Genomic DNA, 18336 nt, shown 5'->3' with positions numbered 1-18336 from the left:
TTTTTTCAAGTGTGGAAAGAAGAGAATCACCAACCTGGAGTTCCATATCCACTGAAAATATCCTCCAAGTTGAGAGGGAAATTGAGATACTCTCTGATGAAGGAAAACTAAGAGAATGTATTGCTTGCAGACATACTCTAAAACATGGCTAAAGGAAGTTATCTGAGCACAAAGAAATGATAAAAGAAGTAATCTTGGGTATCATTGCACACTAGAATAACTAAAAATTTTAAAAGTGACAATACCAAATTCTGGTGAGGATGTGGGGTTCAGGGCTTTAGCCCCAGGAGGGATACTGGCCACCTTCCTTGTGGTGTCAGCTTCTCTGAAGAGCTCAATACAGCAGCAGTAGCCTCTCTGATCATAGACAAGAGGCTGGGCAACTAACCTACCTCACCCCCATCACTGCTCTTCACTGTGGCCTTGAGAATGCCTCTTAAAACTCAGTTAACTTCAAATTCTCACTGGAGCTGGGAATTTTTAAACTTCATTTGAACTCCAAGTAGAGAACAAACCATAGAAATCCTACTGTTTCTACAAACTGGTGGATATTAAATATTCTAACTAATAACAACAATAGTAATACAGTAATATTTTGAGCCCCAACGCGCTAACCAATGGTGTATCACCAACTCTTCATACATCCTAGAAGGCCCCATTTCATGCAAGTAAATTAGATAAACACATGCCATTTTTTGACATTATTCTTGGTTTCGATGAGCAAGGATTTGTTTTGATTCTCCCATTGGGAAATTTACACATGCAGGATTATGATATGAGCATGAACTGTTGTGTGTGTGTTTCTATTAAGCTCAGCACTCTTCTGTCTGTTAAAACAGACACAGTTGGTGTAGCAGGAAATGCAAGGCCTTGAGTCCAGGCTTCTCCACCTCCTGGGTGTGTGAGCTCTGGTTTCCTCACCTGTAAAATGAGTGAAATGCCTGAAGGGGCTGTTGTAAGCTTTGAATGCGACAACATGCATAAAACAGGGTCTAAAACTGGGACTAAAACAGGGTCTGGCCCACATGGCAGTTTGTGACACCTCACTTGTCTGTTGGCAAAAGAGGGGATTAAAAGCCAGTTCCTTCATGGCCTTAAAGAAGAGGTAAATGGCTAATGCAAAAATGTCTTGAGGGGAGAATGAGGCAATAATTCGCCAGCTTGCAGGCTTGATAAATATTTTTGGCGGGGGAGAGTAATTAGTTTTATTTATTTATGTAACTAATTTATTTTTTTTAATGGAGGTACTGGGGATTGAACCCAGGACCTTCGTGCGTGCTAAGCATGCACTCTACCACTGAGCTAAACCCTCCCCTCCAACTGATTTTCATAAGATGTTCATGAGACCTTTAATTTAACTGAAAGTGGGTCTCAGCTTTATACTGAGAGCCTGTAGAGAAGGGTGGAGGTATTAAGAGATTTGTATGTTTTTTTTTATCTGATGTTTCACTCTCCTACGCTGGGCAAGTCTTTTTTCCTATCTGGGCCTCTTTATCTACAAACGGATTGACAGAGAGGCAAGCACTGCCTGGCTGCCTCCGAGCGCACTCGTATAAGAAAGGAGCCCACACCGTGAATGGCTCTCGGTCAGGGCGCCTTTGCAGGTGGGTCTTTGTTCCTTGCCCGCAGGGTGTGCTGTGACTGATACAGCCATCTCCTAACCCACAAGCCCACGATCAGCGGGGGTGGAAGCCACGCCCCGCCTCTCTCCAGATCCCCACCTCCTGGGAGTCTCACGTCCCTAGCTTATTCAAGCCAGTTGCCATCTTCTCTAGTGGGACAAATGATGCCCCCCTTCCTCGGCAGGAAGTCAGGGACCCCCAAGGACACAGCCCCAGCCCAAGCTGGGAGAGCACCTGGCCTGAGCTTGACCGCTGGCTGCTCCGAGAGGGCACTTTCTCTAGTCCGTGTGGCCCCAGAACGTTTGTTCCTGTTGCTAAGATAGACCTAGATGGGCTTTTCAAGGAGCCACATGCTGCTACTCTTCAGGAACCTGGTTACCCCGGTTACCTGGCAGGGGCATCTGTCTGCCACTAAGAGAGAGCCTTCAAGGTGACTGGTGCAGGAAAACGTTGCCAGGTGGGGAGCACGCCAATGGGGCAGAAGTGCAGAGAGTCTGTGTAGGGGGTTAGCCAGGGCAGAAAACCTGTAGTGGGTAAAGGAAGGAGAAGATGCTGAAATACAAGGTGGGTCCTTCCCTTCCAGAAAGACTCCTGAGAGAGTTCAGGGGATTTTTCTAACCCATAAGTCTGATCATGTCCCTTTCTTATTTAAAACCTTTCAGTGACCCCTCTTGGTATCCCCCAAAATAAAGCCTACACCATGTGCTTGGTTTACAGGCCCTCTGTCCCCATCACTCTGCCTATGCACCCCTACCTCCAGCAGTCCTGCGCACAGGGTATCCTACCTCTGACATGCCTGTGGAGGTGTTTGGATGTGCTGGCTTCTCTCAGCAATGACTCAGGGAGCAACTTTTGTTTCAAGGAACCGCATGGGCAGGCCCGCCACTCCCTGGCTGGCCTCCTGCATCCAAAACAAACAGTCTGGCAGGCGGCATGTGGGCAGCAGAATGAAATGGGGGAGGGCATTTCAGGACAACCAGGAGAACTTCCAGAGCAAAGCCTGTGGAATGGGGCTGAGGGGAGGGGCATGAACCTTCTTCAGTGGCAGACACAATCATGGTAGCTACTTATTGAGCACCTGCTATGCACTAAGCCCCTGCCTTACAAACACTTTGCAGCAGAGAGATCACTTAGCCAGTGAGGAATCTGAAGCTCAGAACATGCAAACAAGGGGCTCAGTCACACAGCCAGCAAGCAGTAGATTTGAACTCGGGTCTGTCTGGCAGCAACAGCATCCCTTTGCAACAGCACCGTGGGTCAAAAAGCTTAGACCACAGAGATGTGATCATTTAGGTCTTTGTGAAAGCAGATTTTCTAAACGATGCTGATCATCTCTCTCTGACAAAAGGCATGAATTGATGGCTTCAGAGACTGAGCTTTCTGAGTAGGGCAGTTGGTTTGCCGTGCTGGACTGAACACTGGATTGGTGGCCTTATAAATGAAGGGCCAGAGAGAGAGCAGAAAAAGGAATCCCACAGCAAGAAATCCAGGGAACCCCTCTCACTCAGCTTCCTGGGTAACTGTAAATGGCCCACTGGAAGTGGGGTGGCAATCATGAGGGATCAGGACCTTGTGGCAGTTCTTTGAGTTCTGGACTGTGCCAGGACTCAGTAGCCCCTCCCCACCAGGTCCCTCATAGCTGGCTGGATCCCCTGATACCCTACCTAAGGGCTCCATTCTCCCAGGCTCCTAAGCCCGTCTTCAAAGGTGCTCAGCATCCAGAGCTAAGCTTGGGGCTTGGAGTGAAGGCACCTGGGGCTGCCACTGGGCGTGAGCCCTGGGCAGCTGCATGCTATGCTCACGCCCAGTTTGTCCCACTGGACTTCCTGTCAGGCATCCTTTGTGGCCTAGGCCCTTTCTATGCCTGGAAACCACTTTGTTTCTGCCTGCTTTCCTTCCCAAAGCCAGGATCTGCCCCCAGGTGTCCCCACCATCTCTGGCGGGGAGCCTGCCTCCCAGAAACCAGCCACAGTCTCTTGACCCCACCTGTCTTAAGGGCACTGTTCTAGGGACTGAGGCTAATGAGGTAACTGAGACATGGTTCCTGCCCTTCAGGAAATCACAGCCCCTTGGCAGAGAGACCCTTATATTTCAAACTGGGGAACAGTGGGGTCACGGAGGAGACAGGGTCACTTCTCTCTGAAAAGTCAGAAAGATTCCCAGAGACAGTCTTGATTGATGGCTTAGTGCTTGCTTCTCAGTGTAGGCAGGTTTTATTTGTGGGAGACTAAGGGGTGGGATGGGGCAGGAGGGAAAAGCCATTCTGGGCAGAGGAAGCAACATGGAAAAAGAAACAGGAGGGGAAACAATCAAAATGTCCATCTATAGGAGAATAGATAAATTGTGCTTTATTCATAAAATGAAGTATTACACAGCAATAAAAGAAAAACAGACATTATAACACATAATGACTTAGGTAAATCTCACAACCACAATGTTAAGCAAATGATATTGGGCCCAAAGAGACAGAACATAGTGTGTAATTACAATGACATGAAGTTTAAGGACAGGCAGAACTAATCGATGGTGGTAGAAATGAAGCAGTGGTTACCGCTGGCTGTCACAGGAAGCCCTCTGGGGTGTTAGGAGTGTATCTTGATGTGGATGTTGGTTACACACTGTATTGGCCTTTATGCTTAAGAGTTGTAGACTGTACTGTATGCCTTAGCTCAGGTTGGTATAACAGAACACCATGGGCTGGGTTGCTTAGACAGAAATTTATTTCTCACAGTTCTGGAGGCTGGAAGTCCAAGATCAAGGTGCTTTCTGGCTGATTCAGTTCTTGGTGAGGGCTCTCTACCTGACTTGCTGATGGTCACCTTCTCGCTGAGTCTTGACATTCTGGGGAGGTGAACTCTGATGTCTCTTCTCATACAGGACACTAATGCTATTGGATCAGGGCCTCACCCATATGACCTCATTTAACCTTAATTACCTCCACTTTTTAAGCTCTATCTCCAAATATAGTCACATTGGGGGTGGAGCTTCAACATATAACTTGGAGGGACACATTCAGCCCATAACACTATACTTAAGTTATATTTCAAAAGGAAACAAAGTAAAAGAAGAAGAAAGAAAGAGCACTAATGTCAATTCCTCATTGCCAGAGATTCTGATTCATTTGGCCTGGGATGGGATCTTGTCCTAAGAATTTTTTTAAACCACTCCCAGTGATCCCAACATGCATCAAGTTTTGAGACCCACTAGAGTACTTCCTCTTGAAGACCTTCTCTCTCTGAGGTTCTAGGACTTGAATCTGGCAGGAGAAGCCAGCTGCCAGGCTTATCCTGGAATCCACAGACTGCAGTGCTGGATAAGAAAATCAGTGCAGAGCTCTCTTTTATCTGAAGGAAGTCTTGCATGAATTGCTGGTGCAGAGACGGCTGCTGAAGCCTCCAGCCTGGGGGCAGTCTGGCCTTCTCACCATGTGACTGTGCAGACTTCTCAGGGCCAGCCCCCGCGTGCACACCTGCACGGGCTGCTCTTGGCAGGGGCCCAGGCTTGGCATCCCTTTTCAGCTTCTCGAAAGCCCTGCTGAGGAGGCAGGAAAGCTGTGATTCGAATAAGCCACAGTGGGACTAGGACCAGGCGAATAATTGTGAATGGGATTCATGCTTGAGACTTCTGGTTCTCACAGCTGCGGATGGGGGGTGGTGGAGGGGGATCACCATGGGAATTCTGAGTATTGTTCGGGGCTGACTGCAGCTTCCATTGTTGGGCTCTGATTACAGCTTTGTTTCACCATAAAGTACAGTTATTAAATGCCAGCCAGGAACAAAGATGTATTTACTTGCCAGGGGGTTGGGGAAGGCAAGCTATTTTTAGAGCTGCCCTGCCACTAAGTCTGCTAATGGGGGAGGGGCTGATGGGGGTGGGGTGGGGGACACCTTCCAGCTTTTAGGTGAAATGTTTCTGAAGGAGCAAAGATAATTGAAAATGGTGAAGAAGCCATCGCAATCCTGCTGTAATCCACCTAAGTCAGTGTGTTTCTATTTAATTATTTTTGTGTCCAGGGGAAGGGGCATGGTGGAGGGCACTTGGGAAAGCAAACTGAAGTCCCCCTGTATTAGTCAGGGATCTCCAGAGAAACAGATTAATAGGAGATAGACAGATAATACATAGATAGATAGGAAGGAGATTTATTACAGGAAATGTCTTACACGGTTATGGATGCTGAGAAGCCTCACTACCGGCTCTCTACAAGCTGGAGAATCAGGAAAAGCCAGTGGTGTCGTTCAGTCTAAGTCCAAGGGCCTGAGGATCAGGGGGTCAATATTTGAGGGCAGGTGAAGATGGGTGTCTCAGCTCGAGCAGAGAGAGTGAATTCACCCTACCCTTGCCTTTTTCTTCTATTCAGGCCTTAAATGAATCAGGATGGTGTCAACTCACATTAGGGAGGGTGATCTTCTTTACTCAGTCTACCAACTTAAATGTTAATCTCTTCCAGAGACACCCTCATAGACATGCCCAGAAATAATGTTCTATCAGCATCTTGGCATCCCTTAACCCACTCAGTTGAAACATACAATTAGCTCCAAGACTGGCATCCTGGGTCCTTCCAAATCCGGCACATCTTATTTCCCCAGCACCGTATCCACATGGCCCTGCTCCCCAGCCATACCAAATTCCCCAAGGTCCTAGACCGCAATGAAGACTTCTTTCTCTCCCAGTCACCCAGATATGGGTGAGGTCCACAGCAGATGAAAATAACCTTGGAACTGACTCCCTGCCTAGGTGAGAGACTCTGAGACTGTGTCACCCACCTTGCTCAGGTGGGCTCAGGAACTGAGCTAAATGAGATGATACAATTGCTGACGTGGATGGAAGCATTAATATGTGCCAGGCACTTGGCTAAGAGCTTTATATACGCATTATTTTATTTACGACTCATGAAGAGGCTGTGAAGTATTACGGGGAGTGTCATCGACTCCATTTTACAGATGAGGACATGTGGAAGCTCAGAGAAACATTGTAGCAAGCCCAGAGTCACAGCTGGTCAGCTCAGGTGGACTCCAGAGACCAGGCTCCTTGCTTGTCTTTCCAGGGTCAGCTGGTGGAAGCTGTGACTTCTGCTTCCCTTCCCCTGGGGGTCCCAGCCTGGCACGCAGTCAGGCCTCCCAAACACTTGAGGCATTGGTTCTTGTTGACGGTAAAGAAACTCTTCTGACAAGCAAGACGGATGAGAGAAAGCAGTGGCTTTTGACTCGAGGAGGAGCTTGGTTGGCATCAGACGGGTGAGTTGCAGGGGTCTGAGGAGGAATTCCCACAGGCCCAGGGGCTTGTAAAGTCCAAGACAGACTCATTCCCAGATCCTCTCCCAGCCTCGTCTGGAAAGAGCCCTTCACTTTCTAGAATATTCCCCACTTTGGTGTGGTAATTAGCTACCTGAGCAAGCACCTGGCCTTCAGAATAAACTTCCTTTTCAAGTTTTCATGCCACTCTGAAGCAAGAGTCCACGTGTTTGAGTGACAGCAGGCATTGTGGGCTCCACATCAGGGCTTTACCACATCCCCCACCTGCCACATGTGGTCAGGATGATTAATGCATGACCTCCCTGGGGAGTCTGATGGGGCTGGAACCTTACTAGAGCCCAGGGGTCACAGGGGTTGCCAGGGACCTGTATTTAGAGCTCCTGTGGCATCAGGCTTCCCCTCTTGTTGCCTGATTGTCCGGAGGCAGGAAAGACCTGGTCCTGCTCTCTAAAAAATCTTGGAGGCAATCCTCTCCCCTGACCTGCAAATTTTTTTTTTTTTTTTTTTTTGCCTTTGTGAACCTGGGATTTGAGTTGGTTGCTGACCTGTCTGGAAATTCTGTTCCTGCACCTCAGTAAGCATGATATACAGACAGTCCCTCACAGCTCCTCCCTGAGGGGGACTGTGTTCCAGGCCTGGGACGCAAGAATTAGCTCCAGAAGGAGAATCAGTCACCTGAACTGTATTCTGGGCAGGTCATCTAATCCCGTCCCATCCAGGGTGATGATTGAGAATCATCCTTCTAATGGCTTGGCTGAGGCCAGGTAGGGCCGGGAGGGCCCGTGGGTCATCTGACTCCTCAACCACAAAGGAAACCGCACTGACTCCCCAGCATGTGGGTTTCATTTTTACATTGAAATATAGGGAAGACCTGTCTTTAACTCTCTGCTACCCAGTTTCTGGAGGGGACAGGAGGGGAAAAAGGTGGATTTAGAGAGTGTTCGACTCATGGTTTTGTGTGTGTGTGAGTGACTATAACTTAATTTTACTTATTCATTTATTTATTGAAGTACAGTCAATTACAATGTGTCAATTTCTGGTGTACAGCCCAATGTCCCATTCATGCATATACATACATATATTTGTTTTCATTTTTTTTTCATTAAAGGTTATTACAAGATATTGAACATAGTTCCCTCTGCTATGCAGAAGAAACTTTTTTTTAAATCTATTTTTATATATAGTGGTTAACATTTGTAAATCTCAAACTGCCAAATTTATCCTTCCCCATCCGCTTTTCCTGATAACCTGTCCTTTTTTTTTTTTTTTTTTGATTCCACAATTCATACTTGATTCCTGTTCTCTCTTGGTTCTGATTTCTAGTAAAAATGGGAGTTTACTTCTGGAGTTGCTCCTTCTGTTAACTTCTGATTCTGACTATGTCCATAAAGGGAGGTGGTGGCATTTATCACTCAACAAATATTTCTGTTCTAGGCACTGAGGATACAGTGAGGGACAAGACAGATAAAATCCCTGTGGGTGTGGAGGTTACATTCTAGTGTGACAAGCAGAGAATAGACAAAGATAAATAAGTAAAATATATAATGTGTGGGAACGTGATCACTGCTAAGAAGAAAATGATAAAGCAGAAAAAAAAAAGCAGGAAAGGAGTTAGGAAGTGTCTGTGAGTGGAGGGAAAGTCAAATGTGAGAGAGGCAACAAGTGCTCAGTCATTTTCTGCGTGACTTCAGGTCAGTCTCCTGACTTCTCTTCACTGCTCTATTTGGTGTTGTCAGAGGAGCTAATGCCTGTCTGGAGGACCCAGTGCCCAGCATGTCAGCATTTGGAAAGGGCTCAATAAATATTTTTGATCGAAACATCCAAGTGCTTTATACGTGCAAGGCAGGATAATGACGATGACAAGGATGTTTTAAAGGTAAACTGCGGATTCTTGTATGCAGACTCCTCCACTCTCTTTTCTTCAGATGACAAGAAATCCATGGAATATTCCAGCATTCCTCAGCACCGTCTGTGGGACCTGAATGTTCTTGGTTTGCTCCCAGACTGTAATTTCAACAAGGGAATATTCCACATACTTTTTTTTTTTTTAAAATAACACTGAAAGTACTGTTATGTAATAAACCTCTCCATCCAAAAAAAGGCTGGAGGAAAAGCAGAGAGTGTTTTTTTGTTTTGTTTTCTTTTTTCTGGTTTTTTTTTTTTTTTTTTTGTCATTGTGTTTATTGGCTGGTTATATTGCAAACTCAGAGTAGCCCTGGGCTTACCTTGCTGTGTGTCTTTGGGCAATTGAGTCACTTCTCTGGCTTTCTTCATTGTAAATGTGACTCTCAAATGTCAAGCAACCTTTGGGGCTTGTTAAGCAAAAACAGCAAAAGAATAATTTAAAACCACTCAGTCAATAATGTCCACTGTTAATAGGAATCAAGAGAAAGATTCCCTCGGGTTCCCATCTGGAGGGAACAAGAGGCTCTCTGCTTCAGTGGTCTGTCTGATTGGTGAGCTAGGGTTTTCACATCAAATACAAAAGGTTAAGTGTGAATTTGAATTTCAGATAAACCAAGAATCTTTTTTTTTAATTTAAATATGTCCCAAATATCCTGTCTAGAATCTTCTAGGATTCTGAAGCTGGAGATCCTTCCAGATCTTTTAGACAGGGAAGACTAGCTCAAATGTCTAGAGAGATCAGGCAGGTGACATCTGGGCTCTTATGGGAAAGCTCCCTATTTTTAAACCTAAGCCACACATCCAGTTAAAAATAAAACCCACTATGTGGACAAAAGGAAACAGCTCTGGCCAGTTTATAAACTATGATGAGGCCAAATCCTTTCAACCATTGTAAAAATGAGGAAATGAGGCCTGGAGAGGACAGGTGGCAGCAAGACTACACAGCTAAGGTTTCTCAAAAGATAACAGAACAATCATCTTGGAAATGTTGAAGACAAGTAGCCTGGAAAATTCAGGACAAGAGCATTCCATGCAGTCTGGAGAGTGTTTTCTCCTCTACCAGCTTATCAGACTCTGAGAACATTCCATATGTGGGCGTCTGAGGTCACTGAGCATCAGAAAGGCAAAATGTCACCCTCTGCCTAAGATCACACAGGTAGTTCAGGGGTGTTTTTCACTCCACCTCTGATTTGGATGAGATAATATCTAAGCTTCCTTTAGGATCTAAAAGAGGAAGACTTCAAATCTGATTTTCTGCCTCATAAACATAAGTCTGAAGTAAGGATACTGGCCTGAGTGCTGAGCCTTTTAACTCATTTCACAAACAAAGAAGGGGTAAAGTAGTCAGGGTTCCAGCCATGTCACCAGGCTCATTGGCATTTACCTTGTATTTTCTGTCCTAGTAGCTGTACACGTACAGCTCGTCCTACCGCTGGACATTGATTTGTCTTCTGTATATCTTCGCCTAGGAAGGATGTTCTGAAAGGTGTTGGTAAAGATTTTGAAGGGGGAAGGATGTGATCTAAGGCTGTGCAGGGGAAGGAACGGAAGGAGGACACAGAAGGAACAAATATTTATTGAGAGCCTAGTGTGTGCCATGCATTGTGAAAGGCGTGGCATATAATCCTTTCGCAGGTCTCTTTTTGCAGGTTTCAGCTCAAAAATTACTTACTCAGAGAGCCTTCCCTGACTACCCTCTCTAAAGAGCCCCCCACCCCTCTAATCTCTTTAACTCGCTTAGTTTCTCTGTTGCATTAAAGTCTGTATTTATCTTGCTTATTTAAAGACTAGCTCCCCCTACAGACTGCACTCTCCATGAGGACAGGACAGTGTCTGTCTTGTTCTCAAGTGTATGCCTAGTGCCTGTTATGGGACTTGGCATAGTAGGTGCTCAACAAACATGTTAAATATTTATGATAATACATATTTATGTTCCAGCCTTTCGACTAATCGAATTTCGACTAATCATTCTCTAGGTTTCTCTAAGCTCCCTGTTCTACTCAGTAGGAGGTGGAGCTACAGTTCTAGGGAGAGAGAAATTGTTAGGAGCAAAGAATTGGTGCGAAGAGATGTAAGGCGTTTTTCCTCCAGGTCACACAGCAGCCCGTGCATTTATGCTTCCTGTACTGATTATGGGGCAGCTTGCAAACAAATTATCTGCAAATGAAGGAAGCCTATTTTTAAAGATCCCTGCGCCTGGAAGCTCTAGGTGATCACACAAGAGAACCCTGAGTTCCACCCCGAAGCCAAGCCCCGGGGTTCTCGAAAACTACGAATCCCAGGATGCACCGCAGCGCAAGGGCCCAGTGCTCTGCGTGCGCCCCTCCCCGACGCACCCGAGGTCGCCTCCCCTGGAACCAGGAAGACCTCGGGAACCGGCCCGTCACGCCTCCAGGACCCGCGCGAGGCCTGCCGGGACTTGTAGTCTCCGCGGGCTGGGAGTGCCCGCTCCGGAATCTCGGCGACCGTCTGAGGGCTGAGGCTGCGCGGGTACGCGTGCGCAGTGCGCGGGCGGGCCGTCGTGGGCGCCGCTCTGGGCAGCTCAGTGCTTGTGGGACCCGGGGCCGCGGCGGCGCGGGTGCTCCCGGCTGAGGGCTGCGGGGAAGTTCGCCGTGAGAAGCGCCGCCGCGCCGGGGCGGGGTGAGCGGGGCCGGGCTCCAGGAGCGCGGCGCCGGCTGAGACGAGCTGGGAGGCGGCCGCGCGTCCGCCGAGGGGCCGGCGGGCGCTGGTGAGTGCCGGGCGGCGGGTGGCGGGCGGCGCAGGGTCCCGGCTGCGTCCTCGCCACCCCTCTCCTCGTGGGGCCGCCCGCGCGGCTGTACCTGGGCGAGGCCGCGGGGCTGGCTCACCTGCGCGTTGCGGCTCCGGCGGCGGGAGGGGCGGCGTCCTCTTCCCGCGGCTCCTTCCTTTATTGTTTTCCTGACCTCGGCCCTCGGCGGCGTCCGGCCGAGGCAGGGTGGGGAGCCCGGCGGCGGTCGCCGTCGCCGAGGAGCAATTGGGTCGGTGGCTCTGCTCAGAAGGACGGTGGTGCCCTCCTCCCGGACGCCCGCGCCGGCCAGCTGTCCGGGGATTCCCGGCCGCCGACGCCTGTCGAAGTGGCTCGACTTCTGGGCTGTGCCCCCGGGGGCTCCACTGCCTGGGGGCATCGTTCTCTGTCGTTTTATTGCGCTTTCACTTTAGGACTCGCCGAGTCAGAAGTCGGCTCCGCCCTGTGCCGGAGCATCACGCAGGGTTAGTGCGTTACCCTCGCACCGTAGTGGTGCAGACGACCAGTGCCAGAGTTGGAGGTGACTTATCCAGGGTCACTGCAGGTAGGACCAAGGAGGGGACCAGAACCCAGGTCTTTAACCCTGTCGCACCGCTTTGGGGCCGTTTTGAGTGGTATGTGGTTTATTTCAGATGCTTTCTGTTGACCCTCCTGGATAGACCATCAGAGGGGAAAGTTGTCAATGAAAGTCGTGTTTACTACCTTTGGTAGAATTCTAGTTATGCTGTGCCCCAAAGTGGAGCATCTGCCCTCGGCTGGGCACATAAATAACGAAACTCGATCTGTCTGTTTGGGGGCAGGTCCAGGAGGAGGTTATAGAAGAAATATTCAGGCAATTTGTGCCCTTTTCCTCTCCTGTTTCACCTTCCAGGCCTATAATGTTTGTTTTCTTATTTCACGATTGATAGTTGTCTGTTTTGATAGCATTTTCTTTGCTTTAATGAAGTCATTGACCTTTTTTGAATTAGTTTTCTAAGTAGAAAGTCTTATTTCCTGTGTGCCCAATGACTGGAACCAATAGCGCACTATGAGGTTATACTGTTGTCTTTTTAGCTTAGAACTACTGATCAGCCTGCTTTATTTCCCCCGCAAGCGCTCAGCTTTCATGCTTTCTATGTTAGTTTAATGCCATTGAACCACTTCACAGCAAACTTTGAGCAAGCGTTATGTGATTCAGAGAGAAACTTGAGAAAAATCATTTTGTAAAACTCTGTTTTTCTTCACAATCTAAATAACTTGAAGAGCTGTTATTTGAAAAATAGTAAGAGTCATTCTGACTAAAAAGCCTATTACTTTTCTTACTGTAAGATTTCCGCATTAACACATTTGTGGCAAAAATATTTCCTCAGATAGAGTTTGTTTAGTAGTCCTTATCTTGGCCATGTCTTCCCAGGGGAAGTGACATTTTGGTATACTTGTATGTTTGAAGAAGAATATTTAAGCTTAGCAGAATTTGAGTTAATAATTTATTTTATAGTGCTGTAAACCCTACAGTGTATCCATTGACAGGATTATCTTGAAGAGTAAACCTGTATCAAGGGATGTGACTGAATTTGTCCTTTGTGGTAAGCAGTGCGTAACATTTGGGACATTAAGGAGATGTGGTTTATATGTATTGAAACTGCTTCCTACCTCACTTTATCTTGTTAATTAGTATTTTTATTGTTGCTTTGGGAAGGGGAAAGTAGCAGGTTTGTATCCCTCCCCCCCAAGTTTTAGCAGTGTAGCAAAATAGGAAAGAGATGGTGTGTAAATTTGAGTTTGTCATGGGCTAGGAGAGACAGTAAAACAGGATAAGTGTACAATTGTTAGGAAACTGCCATGAGTTCATAAGCCGGAAGGACCTTTTTAGAATTGTTTAAGGACATTAAGAATAGCATTGGGTTATTTTCTTTAAAAAGTCACTGGGCAATACTCGAATGTTGGTTGTTAAAATATAGGGTATGATGATATTGAAGACTCCTGGAAAATACTTGGGAAAGATGGAAATATTTTATCTTTCCCTGGGGCTTTTTCTCTAAAAACTTTTAATGCAGCTTAAAAAAGAGACTTTTACTTAAATTAAACTTGAAAGTTCATATAGTCCCACTGCGAAACTCACAGTTGCTTCTGTTGATGATAATTTGTAACCCAGAATGAAATCTATGAAGTAATTTATTTATGAAGTGTAATTTAAGTCGAGCTTTGATACTGAAATGTTGATGTTAAATGATTATTCTCGTTCTTATTTAAATAACTGTCATTTAAGAATGAGGATGATAGTTTTCTGAATAGAATGGAGTAATTATTCAGAAGTGACAATAGTTACTCACACTCCGCTTTTATTAGACAGAGAATTTCAAGTTCTGTGGTAGTCACTTCCTGAGCTGCGAGCTGAGGTATGATATACAAATACTACTTTTTCATATGAGTAAAAGCATTTTACTATTGATAACATTAAAATTTGATTTAACATTTTAAGATGATTCTCTCATTAGATCTGCAATGATACAGTAAAATGGCTTTAGTAGGAGATAAATACTAAAATTTAATTTTAATTCTTTTGACCGTTTGTAAGTACACAGCATTTGGAAATTTATTGACGGATGTCAGAAAGGAGTTCTTAGGGCAGAAACTTTCTTTAGATGCTTGTCTATAATGCTTAATTATTTTTAGAAACATAAATGTATGGGATTTTTTAATTTAAAAATAAAAATTCCTGTTGGTGTTTGTTGGAACAATAGGATTTTATAATGCTTAATGAGTAACATTAAACCATTTGAACTCTGAGTAATATTTTTTTCCTAGTAGTTGCTGTGTGATGAAGAACATGAGAGTTTGTAATTCCTGGAAGATATTTAAGCAAACATGTGTTTGCTGTTTATTTTGGTAAGCCTTTGATTAGTTGAATGGCTTTGATTCAGGAAGATGATATTTTGAGGATTTTGTATCATAAGCATTCTTTGAATTGGAATTTCAGTTCAATGTAAAGGAAAATTAAAGTCATTTTGGATATTTTTTAACACTTAAATAAGTCTTTAGAGTCTTAAAAATATTGCAGTCTCAAATACTGTTTCCTGCATGGAACCTTTATCAAAGTTGTCAATCTGATAGTTTTATTCTTCAAAACGTTGTGGTTTTATTCCTTTAGGCAGGCTAGCCTTTAATAGCTTAGCCATTGAAATCTGGATTCTGGATTCAATTTAACCTCTTGAAGAAAAGACAATCACAGGCACGCAGAATTGGAAGAGATCTCAGAGAGCTTCTAATGTAGCATCTTACTGGGTACAGCAAAGCCCCCATGGGAATTTCCATGTCAGGTATTCCTTCTCATCACCAAGGGCAGTAATGCTGTTCCGAATGTCATCAGGTTATTGAGCAGTCTGAGCTTGGTGAGAACAAACATGAGACAGTTACATTTTTCAACACTGATCTCTCTCCCTACTACCTCATGACTTCATGGGCAAATGGTAGCTTTTCTAACATTTACAGCTATCAAAATCTCAAGTCTAATCTATTTCAGTTTAAACCTTCAGTCTCCTATTAAAGCTCCTCTCCTCCCTTACCCCAGTATCTAGCTACTTATTCCCTGAAGCCTTGGAGTGGGGAGGGGTTGTGGTCTGCTCTCTGGGTACCTCTTCTCTTCCGTCTTCGGGGACTTATTTGGACAGGGACTAGTCAGAAGAAAAATGGAAACGGGTAAGTATTTCTTACCTGGTGTTATTAAAGCCCTCTCTAGATTAAGAATGGCAAGCTGTTAATGTCTTTTGGTAGGCTTCCAAACTGGAATTTTTGGCGAGATCTTGCAGGGAGACTCCCCACTGCACAGTTCCTGGATATAAAATTTGCTGTAGGTAAACCTTACCAACCTACAGTCCTACCTCCTTGTTCCTATCCTGTCAGTGTACCTGTTGGTTCCTGTGAGTGTTTGTGGGTGACGTGGGTTTCTCTCTGCAGCCAGATTTTTTGATAACAGTAAAACATCTTAAGTCCAGCTACCTTCTGTACTTTCCACTTAACCCACTGGAAACTTACTTCCTTTTGATGCCAAATGGTGGCCTGCAGGCTGCTTAGGTCTGCCCCCTTTTTGTGCCCTGCCGTTTCTGATTAATTCTGCTTGTCCCCCTGCTCAGATAGGCACAGGGTCAGTCACTCAGTCTATTTCATAAGCAGACATCGAACCGGAGAATGAGATGACAATCTCTCCTTCTTGTAGGCACTTCTGATCTTGGTGAATGATTCTCTTGGGGCCCCCACCACTGTTTTGGGGTGAGTATCCCCTTCCTTCCCCTGTGTTCTGTCTGATCACTTGGAAGACTATTCATTTTTTCCCTCTCTTCTGTCATCTTGCCTGTATAGAGTGGAGTGATGGTTAGCATTGGTTGGGGTGCCAGAGCCCTGAGCTCTGTGTGTGTGGGGATTGTTGGTGCCAGATTTCACAGATATTTGATCTTTGATGTCTGTAGATCTCAGCTTTGAGTTTGTCAGCAATTTGGGCACAAGACTAACCCTACTCAACATCTAATCATTACATAATAGTGAAGTCCTGTGGATCTAATGAAGTTTCACTGTGCAGAATTTATTGTTTCTTTTTCTTTTCTTTCTCTGTCTCTTTCTGATTTTTGTTGCGTTTTTAGTTTTTGACTTCATGGTTCCTGACTGATCAAGTGTTGACTGTGAATATGTTAATTTATGAATGTTTGTATGATCTGACTACCCCTTAGAGTACCAGGGAAGCTGAAGGACAGATTTTTGTGGAGGTTTTAGGTTTTACTAATACAATTTTATCTGTTCTTGCCTCATACTAGTTTTACTAAATATATAAATCCAAACAGAAATATAGTATTTGAACCTTTTTCCTTCCATCATCTAAAGCCAGTCAGTTAAATCTGCTGAATGATTTCTTATCACATGAGGAGAAAGCAACTTTCTGTCTGGAAACTTAAATATTAATATTTGATGCAATAATTATGTACTTCTTAATATTTCATTCAACAAATAGTTATTGAGTCCCTTCCATGTTCCAGCTACTGTTTTAGGCATTGGAGAAACAATGGTAAATAGAAACAAAAAACCTGCTTTCCTGGAGCCCACGTTCCAGTGTGGGGAAACAGACAGCGATAGGTAAATAAGTAAACGATATTGTTTGTTAGCAATAAATGATAAAGAAATGAATAAAGCAGGGGAGGGAGATGGGAGTTGGCAGGACAGTTTGGAGCATTTGCATTTTAGATATGATGTCAAGAAGGATTCACTGAGAAAGTGGCATTTGAATTAAAAGGTTTTGAGTGGGGAGTTTGTCTAGGGCAGTAGGAGTCCAGGGGCCAGATGAGTAAGCAAGGGGAGGACTGGGACAGGATGAGGGGGTGTAGTAGAGCCTGTGTATCTTTGCAACAGCTTTGGTTTTTATTTTGAATGAGATGAGATTGCATTAAAACAATGGTTCTTAACCTTGGCTGAATATGGGAATTACTTGGGGAGCTTTAAAAATGTACTGATGCTTAGATCCCATTCCAGAATTTCTGATTTAATTGGTCTAGGGGTATCAGTCTAGACATAAGGATTTTCAAAAATTCCTAGGTAATTCTAATAGGCAGCCAGAGTTCTTCAGCTTTGAGTTTTGAGCGGAATAACATGATATACTATTGAGGAGCGTGAGCTTTAGAGCCAGATTCCCCTGGATTGAATCCTGGCTTTGCCACTTCTTAATCATGTGAGCCTTCATTTTCTCATCTGTAAAGTTGTTATAAGGATTAAATTAATATTTAAATTTTCAGAATAGTGCTTGGCAAGTAATAATATGTGTAGTGTTTTTTGGATAAACACTTGAATATATAGTTAATGAATATGTGTCTGATAAGCTGTGTTGAGAATAGAGGGAAGAGGGCAAGGAAGCCCTTGCAGTAATCCAGCTGAGAGGTGATGTTGGCTTGGACCAGATTGGCAAATGGTGAGAAGTGGTGGGATTCTGGATATATTTAGGAGATAGATCCAGTAGGATTTGTTGATGCATTGAACATGACATGAGTGAAAGAAGGCTTAATCAAGTGTGACTCCAAGATATTTTGCCTGAACAGCTGGGAGAAGGGAGTGGCTTTTTACTGAGATGGGGAGGACAGAGAGGAACAGATTGCTGAGGGGGTGTATCTGGAGTTCAGTTTAAATATGAGATGCCTGTTAGATAAGTAAGTAGATCTGCAGCATGGGTGGTTGTGTACACGAGTATGGAGTTCAGCAGAGCGTCCAGGGCTGGAGATAGCAATTTGGAAGTCATCGGTATTTAGACCCATGTGAATGAGTGAGCTCATCAGGAGACTGAGTGTGTATAGAGAAGAGGTCTGTGGACTATTCCCTGGGACACTACAGCATTCACAGGTCTGGGAGACGAAAATGTTTTTTAAGGTTTCTGATGTGCTCTAGAATGAAAAGACAAAAGACAAGTGTAATTCTTTTTTTAAACAGCTTTATTGAGGTATAATTCACCATTTAAAGTGTGCAATTCGGGATTTTTAGTATATTGGCAGAATTGTGCAACTATTACCACAGTCAATTTTGGAGTATTTTTATCACCTTAAAAAGAAACCTTGTACCCTCCCATCTCTAGACAACTCTTCATTCCCCCTTGTACCCCATACTCCTAGGCAACTACTTACCTACTTTCTGTCTTTATGGATTTGCTCTTTCTGGGTATTTCATACCAGTGGACTCATATGATGTGTGGTCTGTTTAGAGAGGAGTGATACCCATTAGTACCTAGCTTTTAGATTCCTTAGGTACTTAATCATCTGGCAAAGGTGGGGGCTGAAAGATCCCT

At 44.9% G+C, this 18336-nt stretch overlaps 1 protein-coding gene across 9 annotated transcripts in view; it reads left to right on the top strand.

Moving 5' to 3' along the window:
* Positions 1 to 11140: 11140 nt before the first annotated feature.
* Positions 11141 to 18336, top strand: part of PLEKHA1 (pleckstrin homology domain containing A1) — a 46201-nt gene continuing 39005 nt past the window's right edge. For 3 of the 9 annotated variants that reach the window (XM_032490731.1, XM_032490737.1, XM_032490736.1), the window contains exon 1: positions 11276 to 11507. The gene's annotated coding sequence lies outside the window, so the exon portion shown is untranslated. The other 6 variants (XM_014568403.2, XM_032490732.1, XM_032490733.1 and 3 more) reach the window with 6 other exon arrangements.

Source organism: Camelus ferus, chromosome 11 (genome assembly GCF_009834535.1).
Source record: "Camelus ferus isolate YT-003-E chromosome 11, BCGSAC_Cfer_1.0, whole genome shotgun sequence".
NCBI classification, from domain to species: Eukaryota; Metazoa; Chordata; class Mammalia; order Artiodactyla; family Camelidae; genus Camelus; species Camelus ferus.
The sequence above is the reverse complement of the archived record's forward strand: the minus strand, read 5'-3'. Positions and strand labels throughout refer to the sequence as shown.